Genomic DNA, 11,210 nt, shown 5'->3' with positions numbered 1-11,210 from the left:
TTTTTTCACAATGACCGTTGTGCGCCGCTTGTGCATAACGGAGTGAAACTGACGAGCCTGTTCAGCGCGGTAGTGGTTTCGCTGTGATGCATATCACGCTTTTCTGTACCTCTCTTCGTTTTAACTTTCTGAGCGTGTTTTTAATCCAAACATATCATATCTATATGTTTTTGGAATCAGGAACCGACAAGGAATAAGATGAAATTGTTTTTAAATCGAGTTCGGAAATTTAATTTTGATCATAATTTTTATATTTTTAATTTTCAGAGCTTGTTTTTAATCCAAATATAACATATTTATATGTTTTTGGAATCAGAAAATGATGTAAAATACGATGAACGTAAATTTGGATCGTTTGATATAAAAAACAAATTTTATTACAATTTTCAGATTTTTAATGACCAAAGTCATTTATTAATTTTTAAGCCACCAAGCTGAAATGCAATACCGAAGTCCGGCTTTCGTCGAAGATTGCTTTACAAAAATGTCAATCAATTTGATTGAAAAATGAGGGTGTGACAGTGCCGCCTCAACTTTTACAAAAACCCGGATATGACGTAATCAAAAGTATTTATCGAAAAAAAGAAAACAACAACCGGGGATATCATTCCCAGGAACTCTCATGTCAAATTACATAAAGATCGGTCCAGTAGTTTGGTCTGAATCGCTCTACACACACACACACACACACACACACACACACACACACACACACGCACACACACACACACACACACACACACGCACAGACAGACACACACACACACACACACACATACACCACGACCCTCGTCTCGATTCCCCCTCTATGTTAAAACATTTAGTCAAAACTTGACTAAATGTAAAACAAGTCGCGTAAGGCGAAATTACTACATTTAGTCAAGCTGTGGAACTCACAGAATGAAACTGAACATAGTCCGCCGCTAGTGCAAAAGGCAGTGAAAGTGACGAGCCTGTTTGGCGCGGTAGCGATTGCGCTGTGCTTCATAGCACGCTTTACTGTACCTCTCTTCGTTTTAACTTTCTGAGCGTGTTTTTAATCCAAACATATCATATCTATTATGTTTTTGGAATCAGGAACCGACAAGGAATAAGATGAAATAGTTTTTAAAACGATTTTGATCATAATTTTTATATTTTTAACTTTCGGAGCTTGTTCTTAATCCAAATATAACATATGTATATGTTTTTGGAATCAGAAAATGACGAAGAATAAGATGAAATTGTTTTTGGATCGTTTAATAAAAAAATAATTTTAATTACAAGTTTCCGATTTTTAATGACCAAACTCACTCATTAGTTTTTAAGCCACCAAGCTGAAATGCAATACCAAACCCCGGCCTTCGTCGAAGATTGCTTTGCCAAAATTTCAATCAATTTAATGGAAAAATGAGGGTGTGACAGTGCCGCCTCAACTTTTACAAAAAGCCGGATATGACGTCATCAAAGGTATTAATCGAAAAAAAGAAAAAAACGTCCGGGGATATCATACCCAGGAACTCTCATGTCAAATGTCATAAAGATCGGCCCAGTAGTTTAGTCTGAATCGCTCTACACACACACAGACAGACAGACAGACAGACACACGCACATACACCACGACCCTCGTTTCGATTCCCCCTCGATGTTAAAATATTTAGTCAAAACTTGACTAAATATAAAAAGAGACCAGGCTTGAAATAAACGTGCCAACCTCACACCTAAAAGAAGCAATAAAACGCCTACACGCCAACACACACTGACAATTCACAAGTTTCCAATACGCCTCTCAGTATAACAAGCAACCAATGAGAAATTGGGCGAACGAAGTGCAACTCGCAGAATTCTATCGAACCCTGGTTCTTATATCGACCGATTTTAGACGTACCGGCATCGTGTTTAGCTGTAGCCGATGTCGTTCTACTGACCCAGATTTTACCTTCTACTGACCTAGTTTTTTTGCGAAAGAAGTAGGACACTTGTCACTCTTTCGTTCGGTGTTCCCTTTTGGCTGTGTGCATGGATTGTGCCAGCAGCTATAGAGCGTGACGACGGTGACCCTCAATTTGAGGTTACAAACACCGTCTGTCTACAGGCCATTCCTTGTTGATTGTGTTCGGTCGCTCGTGAGCTGATGTGTTAGTCAATATCTTCTGGAGTCACAGCAGGCTAGGCGTCCTAAACCAGTGGCAGCTGAGACCGTCACCCAAGCTTGAGCTGTGAAAGCTATTGAAGATGTCTTGAATTGTGTGTACAGTGTACAGCAGCGTTAATAACTGTTGATCTGCGTTCGATCTGTGAGGAACGAGTGTGAATTACGAAACGTTTCTGGCACCAATATGGTGTTGACCAATGTGTGTGTGTTTGTGTGGGGGTTTTAAAGGTCGCAAGGTGCGTCAAGGCTTAATTATGTTGACGATAATGTGTGCGGATTTTTAACGTGGCAAGTCGCACCGAAGACAAAACTAAGATGATAATTAAGAATAATAAGAATAAGAATAAGAATACTTTATTATCTCATAGAGAAATTCAGGAGTGTATGAGTGTATATTGAAGGTAACAAGATAGTGCGCATCGGCGGATAATCTTTCTTCATCGGAGTAGGGTTTAGAAGTGTTGATAAACAGACACTGGATTTGTTCGTCAAGGATTCTTAGAAGGGCATCAATAATATAAGATGTTTGATGGGTTGTTGACAGACCAGCTTTTTTGTCGTCCGAGGGGGAGCATATCGTCTTTTGTTTCATATTTATTGACCCCCGAGGACCGACAAAAAAAGCTGGTCTGACAACAAACCACCAAACATCGTTTTTGTCATCATTTTGGTAGTGAGAAAATAAGATAACAATCAACACAGGGAGCCATGCTTTGAAACACGGGTTCCGTGCTGATAACCACACGAGTTCCGTGCGGATAACCACTGGCAATCAAAGCTGGCGTGTGAAAGCAACTTTCTGTATTTTTGAGTTCATAAAATCTTGGGATGAATATGTCAGGTTTGAGGATGCACAGTTCTGTTTGTTCATCTCGGTATTCCACTCCCTCGGCTTTCAGTTGTGAGTATTAAGCTAAGTAATCGAATGTGGAAGCTACGTTGAGTCAAAGGTCACAGAAGATTTGCGTCGTGCAGCGAAGGAAAGAATCGCGATCTTGTTTCCGACTCGGTACCTCTTTGTTTTTCATTAGACCTGTTAATCTGCTTGCTCGGCTTTGTGAGATGTTTGCATATCTTGTTGCTATTTTCTTTGCTTTTATCATTATTTCTTATTTGTGCTTCGTTTATCGATACAACGTCTTGTGCACGGGTCAAAATGTGTGTGTCAGGGGTCAATTGGTTTGACTTGAACTTGACGTTCGTGTTTCTCACACAAAGATACACGCACTCCATGACTTTGTAAGAAGACATAACATATCGGTAGGTTTCATTTGTTTGTGACGAATTTATTGAAGTAGTTTTGTTTTTTTGTTTACTTTTGCCAGTTTGCCAGTTGGTTTTTGGAACTTTGCAAAGCAGTGTCTTGTCGTCTGTTTAGGCTAGGTCTGGGGAAACGCCAATGAAAAGAGCCGAAGAATCCTCGAGCGTTTCTATTGGGTTTGCTTTTGATTATCCATGTAATAGGGCTTCCTGCAACTATGGTAACCGGGGATTTATTCCCCGGGGAACATGAGATTTATTTCCCAGGTGCTTGTGAATGAAAACTCGTGAAAATGATGACAACCAAGGTTAGTCGAACTATTTCGGTCTGTCTATGTCTGTCTGGACGTTTGTCTCTGTCACTGTCTCTTTTTGTCTGTGTAGGTGTCTGTCTGTCTCTCTGTATCTGTCTCTCTGTCACTGTCTCTCTGTCACTGTCTCTCTGTCACTGTCTCTTTTTCCTCTGTCTCAGTTTTACATTTAGTCAAGTTTTGACTAAATGTTTTAACATAGAGGAGGAATCGAGACGAGGGTCGTGGTGTATGTGTGTGTGTGTGTGTGTGTGTGTGTGTGTCTGTGCGTGTGTGTGTGTGTAGAGCGATTCAGAGTAAACTACTGGACCGATCTTTATGAAATTTTACATGAGAGTTCCTGGGTATGATATCCCCAGACGTTTTTTTCTTTTTTTCGATAAACGTCTTTGATGACGTCATATCCGGCTTTTTGTAAAAGTTGAGGCGGCACTGTCACACTGCCTCATTTTTCAATAAAATTGATTGAAATTTTGGCCAAGTAATATTCGACAAAGGCCGGACTTTGGTATTGCATTTCAGCTTGGAGGCTTAAACATTAATTAATGACTTTGGTCATTAAAAATCCGAAAATTGTCATTAAAATTATTTTTTTATAAAACGATCTAAATTTACGTTCATTTTATTTTTCATCATTTTCTGATTCCAAAAACATATAAATATGTTATATTTGGATTAAAAACAAGCTCTGAAAATTAAAAATATAAAAATTATCATTAAAATAAAATTTCCGAAATCGATTTAAAAATAAGTTCATCTTATTCCTTGTCGGTTCCTGATTCCAAAAACATATAGATATGATATGTTTGGATTAAAAACACGCTGAGAAAGTTAAAGCGAAGAGAGGTACAGAAAAGCGTGCTATGCAGCACAGCGCAACCGCTACCGCGCTAAACAGGCTCGACTTTTATACGAGCGGCGGACTACGGTCATTGTGAAAAAATGCAGTGCGTTCAGTTTCATTCTGTGAGTTCCACAGCTTGAATAAATGTAGTAATTTCGCCTTACGCGACTTGTCTTTATCTGCCTATGAGTCTGTGTCTCTAGCTCTGTCGCCGTTATTCTCTGTGTCTCTCTGTCTCTGTCTATCCCTTTTCTCTCTGTCTGTCTTTCTCTGTCTCTCTGTGTCTCTCTCTCTCTGTCTCTCTGTCTCTGTCTCTCTGTCTCTCTCTCTGTCTCTCTGTCTCTGTCTCTGTCTCTCTCTCCATAAACCATTGCACGGAACGTCCAACATCTTAATTGCATTTTTCACACACATACGCCCACACACGCACACACACACACACACACACATGACACACACACACATCACACACACACACACACACACACACACACACACACACACACACACACACACACACACACAGACAACATCCACCACCACCCACACCCTCATTCTCCCGCTCTTTTCCCCATCGTCTTAAAGTTCGCATCGAGTTCACTTCCGTGTTGTTGAAGTCCTGGTCTGGAATTAACAAAGGACACGAACCAACGGTGAAAGAATAGCATGTCTAATATGCCAAGATTTCACGATCGAAGTTAGTGTTTAGTTCTATTTTGCCATTGCCAGGCATCTTCCACTAGTTCTATGTTTTCCCGTCGTTTTGCGCGAAAATTGATCGAGACGCCAGTTAGCATCCAAAGAATGACGTCGAACAAAAATAATACAGAAAACGCCGATGCAGGAAGTGAAAAGCTTACTTCAATTATAGACTGAAATCACGATGTGAAAAGAAGCACATTAAAGCCCTGAGGAGAAACAATTCATTCTATTTGGGAAATAAGTACATTGCAGACAGTATATTTTAAGCTTTTTTTGGGTGTATATATTACAAATAACAACAAACAATTAATGGTTATCTATGTTTGCTGTTTTTCTTTATAAAATAATAATAAAACATTCTCATTGCTCCTTATTATTTTTTTCTTTTCGTATGTTTGTATGGTTGTTGGTTGTGTGACTGGTTTGTTTGTTTGTTGATTGATTGAATAATTCATTCAAAAAGGAATGAGTTAATTATTTCATTATTGATTTCCTTATTCACCTGTAAAAAAAAGTATTCGTTCTATTTGCTCGTAGCTTTTTGTGAAACGTGACGTCTAATAAAGCGTTGCTTCCGTAGGCTCTCTGTTTTCCCTTGATCGCCTTCAACAACTACTTCTCAATGATCAGGAGAGCGGGGACGTTGGTCTAGAACACCCGCACACACACACACATACACACACACACACACACACACACACACACACACACACACACGCGCGCGCACGCACACATACACACAGACAGGCAGACAGACAGACACACACACACACACAAACACACATACACACACACACACACACACACACACCAAATTACCCCACCTTTCCCAAACCCTCCCACTCTCTTAATGCCCAAACCCCATAACTTCCCCCTCCCCCCCTCCAACACACACACACACTCCACAAGGGAAGCGAAATCAAAAAAGTGTGTAAATGTGATCGTGCGTAGGCGACCATTTCTAGCCAGCCTGGCCGGTATGAGACGCGCGCATTGGATAACGGCCGCCGCAATCGAAAGTATAAACCCGGCCGTTTTCGAGGCCTTTGACGTCACACTGCAATCGGAGATCGATCTGGGGGTTAGTAAAAAAAAGGTCGCAGTGCCCTACTGGAGCTGGAGCTGGCCGTGTGTGTAGTGTCACATTTCTGTGTTTGCAGATTTAAGGGTGGGTGTGATTTGTAAGCAGCGGGAGGAAAAGATTGATTCTTATTCTTGGATGAGAATTAAGCAGCTGTCTTTTAATTTAAGGAGCAGAGTGTTTGTGTGTGTGTGTGTGTGTTCAAAGAGTTTTCTCCTAGAGTTTTCTCCAACGGACTTTCCGTAGGAGAAAACTCTTTGGTGTCTCTGTGTGTGTGTGTGTGTGTGTGTGTGTGTGTGTGTGTGTGTGTGTGTGTGTGTGTGTGTGTTTCTGTCTGTGTGTTCGGGGTAGGTTTTGTGGTTCCTTGTGATAATGAATTAAAACAGGCCCTCATTTCTACAAAACTTGCAGCCGCCATTGCAGTTTTTGTCTTTGTGTGATGTTTTGACAAACAAACCCGAGACTTAGTGTGATAGGGTGGAGTGGAAGGGGGGAAATAGGCCAGGAAGCATAAATGAGACGCCAAGACAGAGGTTGCGATAACGTGACTTTTATTTAACGTCCACCAGAAAGCAGACACCAGAAAGCAGACACCAGAAAGCAGTGTAGTTCCTTCCTCAATATACAGCCGCACACAACTCGTCGGAACTTGAATTACGATCCCGGTCAAAAGTCACCTCGCTGATATAAACCCAGCTCTAAAACGTCTGTTCAACTGAACACACACACAAAGTCTCTCTAAACAATCCTCGAATCACTCCTTCGCCAAAATACAGTTATAATGGCCCAAACTACACTACTTGAGGTACTTGCATTGATTATTACAGAAACACAAACATCGTTCAACTACAACTAAAACATCACAATCCAAGATACGCACACTGACACGTCTTCACACTTCGAAATCACACCGGGTACTCTTCTAGCCCACGCTATTATTCTGACTCACCCGCGCACCCGTTCAAACAATCAACCAATAAGAAACCAGCCTCCATGCACACCTACAATTAGCTACAACACACAATAATCCTAGCGGGAGACACAACTTGGGTCAGGGGAAGATAATAGACATGTAATCGCCACACGGCTACATCCCCCCACCAGCTCTATACCAACTGCGTCCTCGCAGGTACAACGCCTCGGGATTAGCTGAAAATGACATATATTATTCAAACACAAACCAAACACAAGTTCACCCAAGTGAAACAACAAATAAAATCAGAAACAATAACGGATGACACGCACAGTCACCCAACCCATTCATGCAAGACAAAATACAACAGGCAATCAATAATGATACTTTACACAGTCTCTTAGCTGATCACAATAGCTAACAAGCAAGCAAGGCATGGTTACGCCACATGTGTGACTGAAGAGTTTTCATGATTTTACGAGGGGTGGTTTAGCTTGTAAAGGGGCATGACAAATTGAGCACAGAATCCCACAATGTTATCTGGTCAGCGTCGTGAAGCTCTATGGGGGCTGGGGCTGTCGTAAGCCGATGCTCTTTCTCTGTGAGCTGCTGATGCAACAACGCTTCCAGGTCTTTACGAATGTGTCCTGCTGCTTTCCGCTCAATTGACACCTCTTCACACTTGAAAACTAACCGCTCTCTAAGTTGGCGTATTTCTAAGTCCTTCTGGAAGCGTTCATCCTGTAACTGTTGCTTGGCCTCCAGTTCCTTCTTCAGTCGGGTCTCTAATCTGTCAATGGAGGCCTCGTGCTTCGGCGTCAGCTGTTCCTGTGCAGTCACAACCTCCTCTGTCTGACTGCTCTGCTCGCGGTGCGGTTGCTTGATGGCTGTTGACTGCTGGTCCACACGTGGGTGACTCACTGGGCTGTCTCCATGACAACGGTTGTTGACTCCCATGACGCTTGGTAGGGCACCTGCTCTGTAGGTGCCCGTGGCGGTTGCAAAGCCAACAACGTGGCTTCGCGGACGGTTGCTGTTGACGAGAGGCAGCCGGCGGGCGTTGGTGCAGGGCAGCTCGAAGCTCTGCTGACTTGATGGCGAGTTCGCTGACTTGTAATTGCAGGCTGCGTACCTCAGTGCTGCTCTCTGTTGCTTGTTGTTGTTGCTTCGTCACCACCACCTTGAAATCTTCTCTCATCCACCTGATAGCTTCTACACGGACTGCCGCAAAAGTGACAGCCTCACGCTCTCTCACAAAGCGCATGAGGTCCCGTCTCATTGCAGGCAAAAACAGTCCGTGCATGAATCGATCACGAAGTGCAGCATCGGTAACTGTACCGGCAACACCACCATTCATCTTGTCCCGCAGAGCCTGCAACCTGTGGGCATATGAGAGAATGCCCTCCTCTTGACTCTGGGAGATGCTGTAGAACGACGCTAGTAGAGTGGAAATGCTGGCGTGGTCCCCAAACGTGTCCTGCAGGATGTTCAGGACTAAGTTGGCAGTGGCAGTCGCATGAGGGGGGTGCAGGTTGATTTCCTTCTTGGCAGGCCCAGCAAGTGACTGGATCAGCCATTCAGCAGCCTCGCCGCCCAGCGCCTCCAGGTTGAAGTGGGCAATGATGCGACGAGCCTCTGTGACGTAGTCGTCTAGCGGACAGCCATCTTTGCTGCTAGTGAATTATTACCATGAACATTGGAGCCTGTCTTGTTGACCACCTCCCGATAAAGATCACCAACCCACTGCGGCCACCCCTGAATATTCCTGGCAAGTTCCCCGAGATGCATTGCCATTGACCAATCACCGAAAGGTACTGACGTCATTTTATGAAAGGATTTCCCTACCCAGAATTCCGAACGTTTTGGGAGATTTTGAAGATTTCTTTTTTTTTTACGATGACGCCCTATGGTCGGTTTATAATATAAAGGAAAACAAGCATTTGAACCCGGGCGTCGACATATATACTAAGGGGGATAAAAACTTGTAAGATCATATATCTGTGCCCCTTTACAGTTCACCTTTTCTTATTGACCACCACGAACAATTCTAGTAAGTCCATCTATCTGGTTGGTTGTTATAAACAGGTTTGAATGTATTTATTCAAACATAACCTTAAAAGATACCTGCCTTCCCTGTGTGGACCTTCCTGTAAATTGCTATCCGTCTCGGCTTTTTCGTGGGCGACAAGCTGTGTGTGCATCCTTCTGCTTGAGTCTTGGTTTTGTTCTCAACTGATATTCGTTAAAAAATTTCAGTCAATTTGATTGAAAAATGAGAGTGTAACAGTGCCGCCTCAACTTTTACAAAAAGCCGGATATGACGTCATCAAAGGTATTTATCGAAAAAAAGAAAAAAACCGTCCGGGGATATCATTCAATTTCATAAAGATCGGTCCAGTAGTTTAGTCTGAATCGCTCTACACACACACGCACAGACAGAAAGACACACACACACACACACACACACACACACACACACACACACACACACACACACACACACACACACACACACACACACACACACACACATACACCACGACCCTCGTCTCGATTCCCCCTCTATGTTAAAACATTTAGTCAAAACTTGACTAAATGTAAAAAGAGGCAGAGTTCTTAAAAATACAGACCAGGCAGAAGGACTGGGTGGCCGAGTGGTAACGCACTTGCGCTCGGAAGCGAGAGGTTGCGTGTTCAGGCCTGGGTCAGGCCGCAATTTTCTCCCCCCTTTCCTAACCTAGGTGGTGGGTTCAAGTGCTAGTCTTTCGGATGAGACGAAAAACCGAGGTCCCTTCGTGTACACTACATTGGGGTGTGCACGTTAAAGATCCCACGATTGACAAAAGGGTCTTTCCTGGCAAAATTGTATAGGCATAGATAAAAATGTCCATCAAATACCCGTGGGACTTGGAATAAAGTAAAAAAATTCCATCTCACACGGCATTAAGTCTCAGGAAACATAAATACACGCATGCAGGAAAAAAAATAAAAAATATGGGTAGCGCCGTATACTGTATGGCAGCTCGCTTTCCCCAGGGAGAAAGCAGCCCGAATTTCCATGAGGGTAACCTCACTGGACTGTAAATCTTATCCAATCCAATCCAATCCGATAGATCTGGAGACCTACAAACAGAAATGCCACGTTCTCTGTCAGTCTATCTTTGTCCAGTAAGTACTACTAGTAATGAGGATGGTTTTCCTGTTTACCACGAAAGGGCGCTCCCCTGCATGACCGAGTTGATTGCACTGAATGCGGCGCATGTCATTGAGAGCACTATTGTAGCACGATTCATTACGTGTGCAGAAAAAATAGAAACTCGGAAGTTCAAATAATAAATGGAATAACACTGTTTACGTCGGTAAGAACATGAGTACCTCCACGCGGCCTCTCTCTGTGTTATCGTATTTGATTACATAAGCAGCGTATAAGTAATGATTATTATCGTTTGTCTTGTATTTTATATTTTGACGAATTACTGCCTTCCATCAAAAAAATGTTACATTTACTTGAATTTACATGTTGCATGTCTTAGACTTGATGTTCTCTTCCTATGCGCTTTCGTCCTAGTCTCTCCATGTGGTTGTTAGTACTTTCTTCCCCCTCCCCCTCCCTTTTCTTTTTATCTTCTGTAGATTCTTTTGTTCCTATTTAGTTCCCCATCCCCATTCAGTTTCAATTTGTTCTTCTGGTTTATTGTTGTTATGTCCACCATTACGAAAATATGTGTAATTTAGTATTGTTCTGGTCACGTGATATAAGCATTTGCTTGAGTGCGTGTCCCAGCTGTGCGTTTTGAACTGTTCATGCGAAGAAATTCTGACTAAAAGTTTTTTAAAACCAAGATGATTACATGCACTGACTGTGTTTTGCGCCTGTGTAAACAGCATAGCTGTATAGCGCGTTGTAGGGACCAAGCGAGAGTCAACACAAAGAGAGTCAGAATTATTGTTGATGAATTCATCTT

This window comes from Littorina saxatilis, linkage group LG12, assembly GCF_037325665.1.
Source record: "Littorina saxatilis isolate snail1 linkage group LG12, US_GU_Lsax_2.0, whole genome shotgun sequence".
Lineage (NCBI taxonomy): Eukaryota > Metazoa > Mollusca > Gastropoda > Littorinimorpha > Littorinidae > Littorina > Littorina saxatilis.
Note: the sequence above shows the minus strand (reverse complement) of the source record.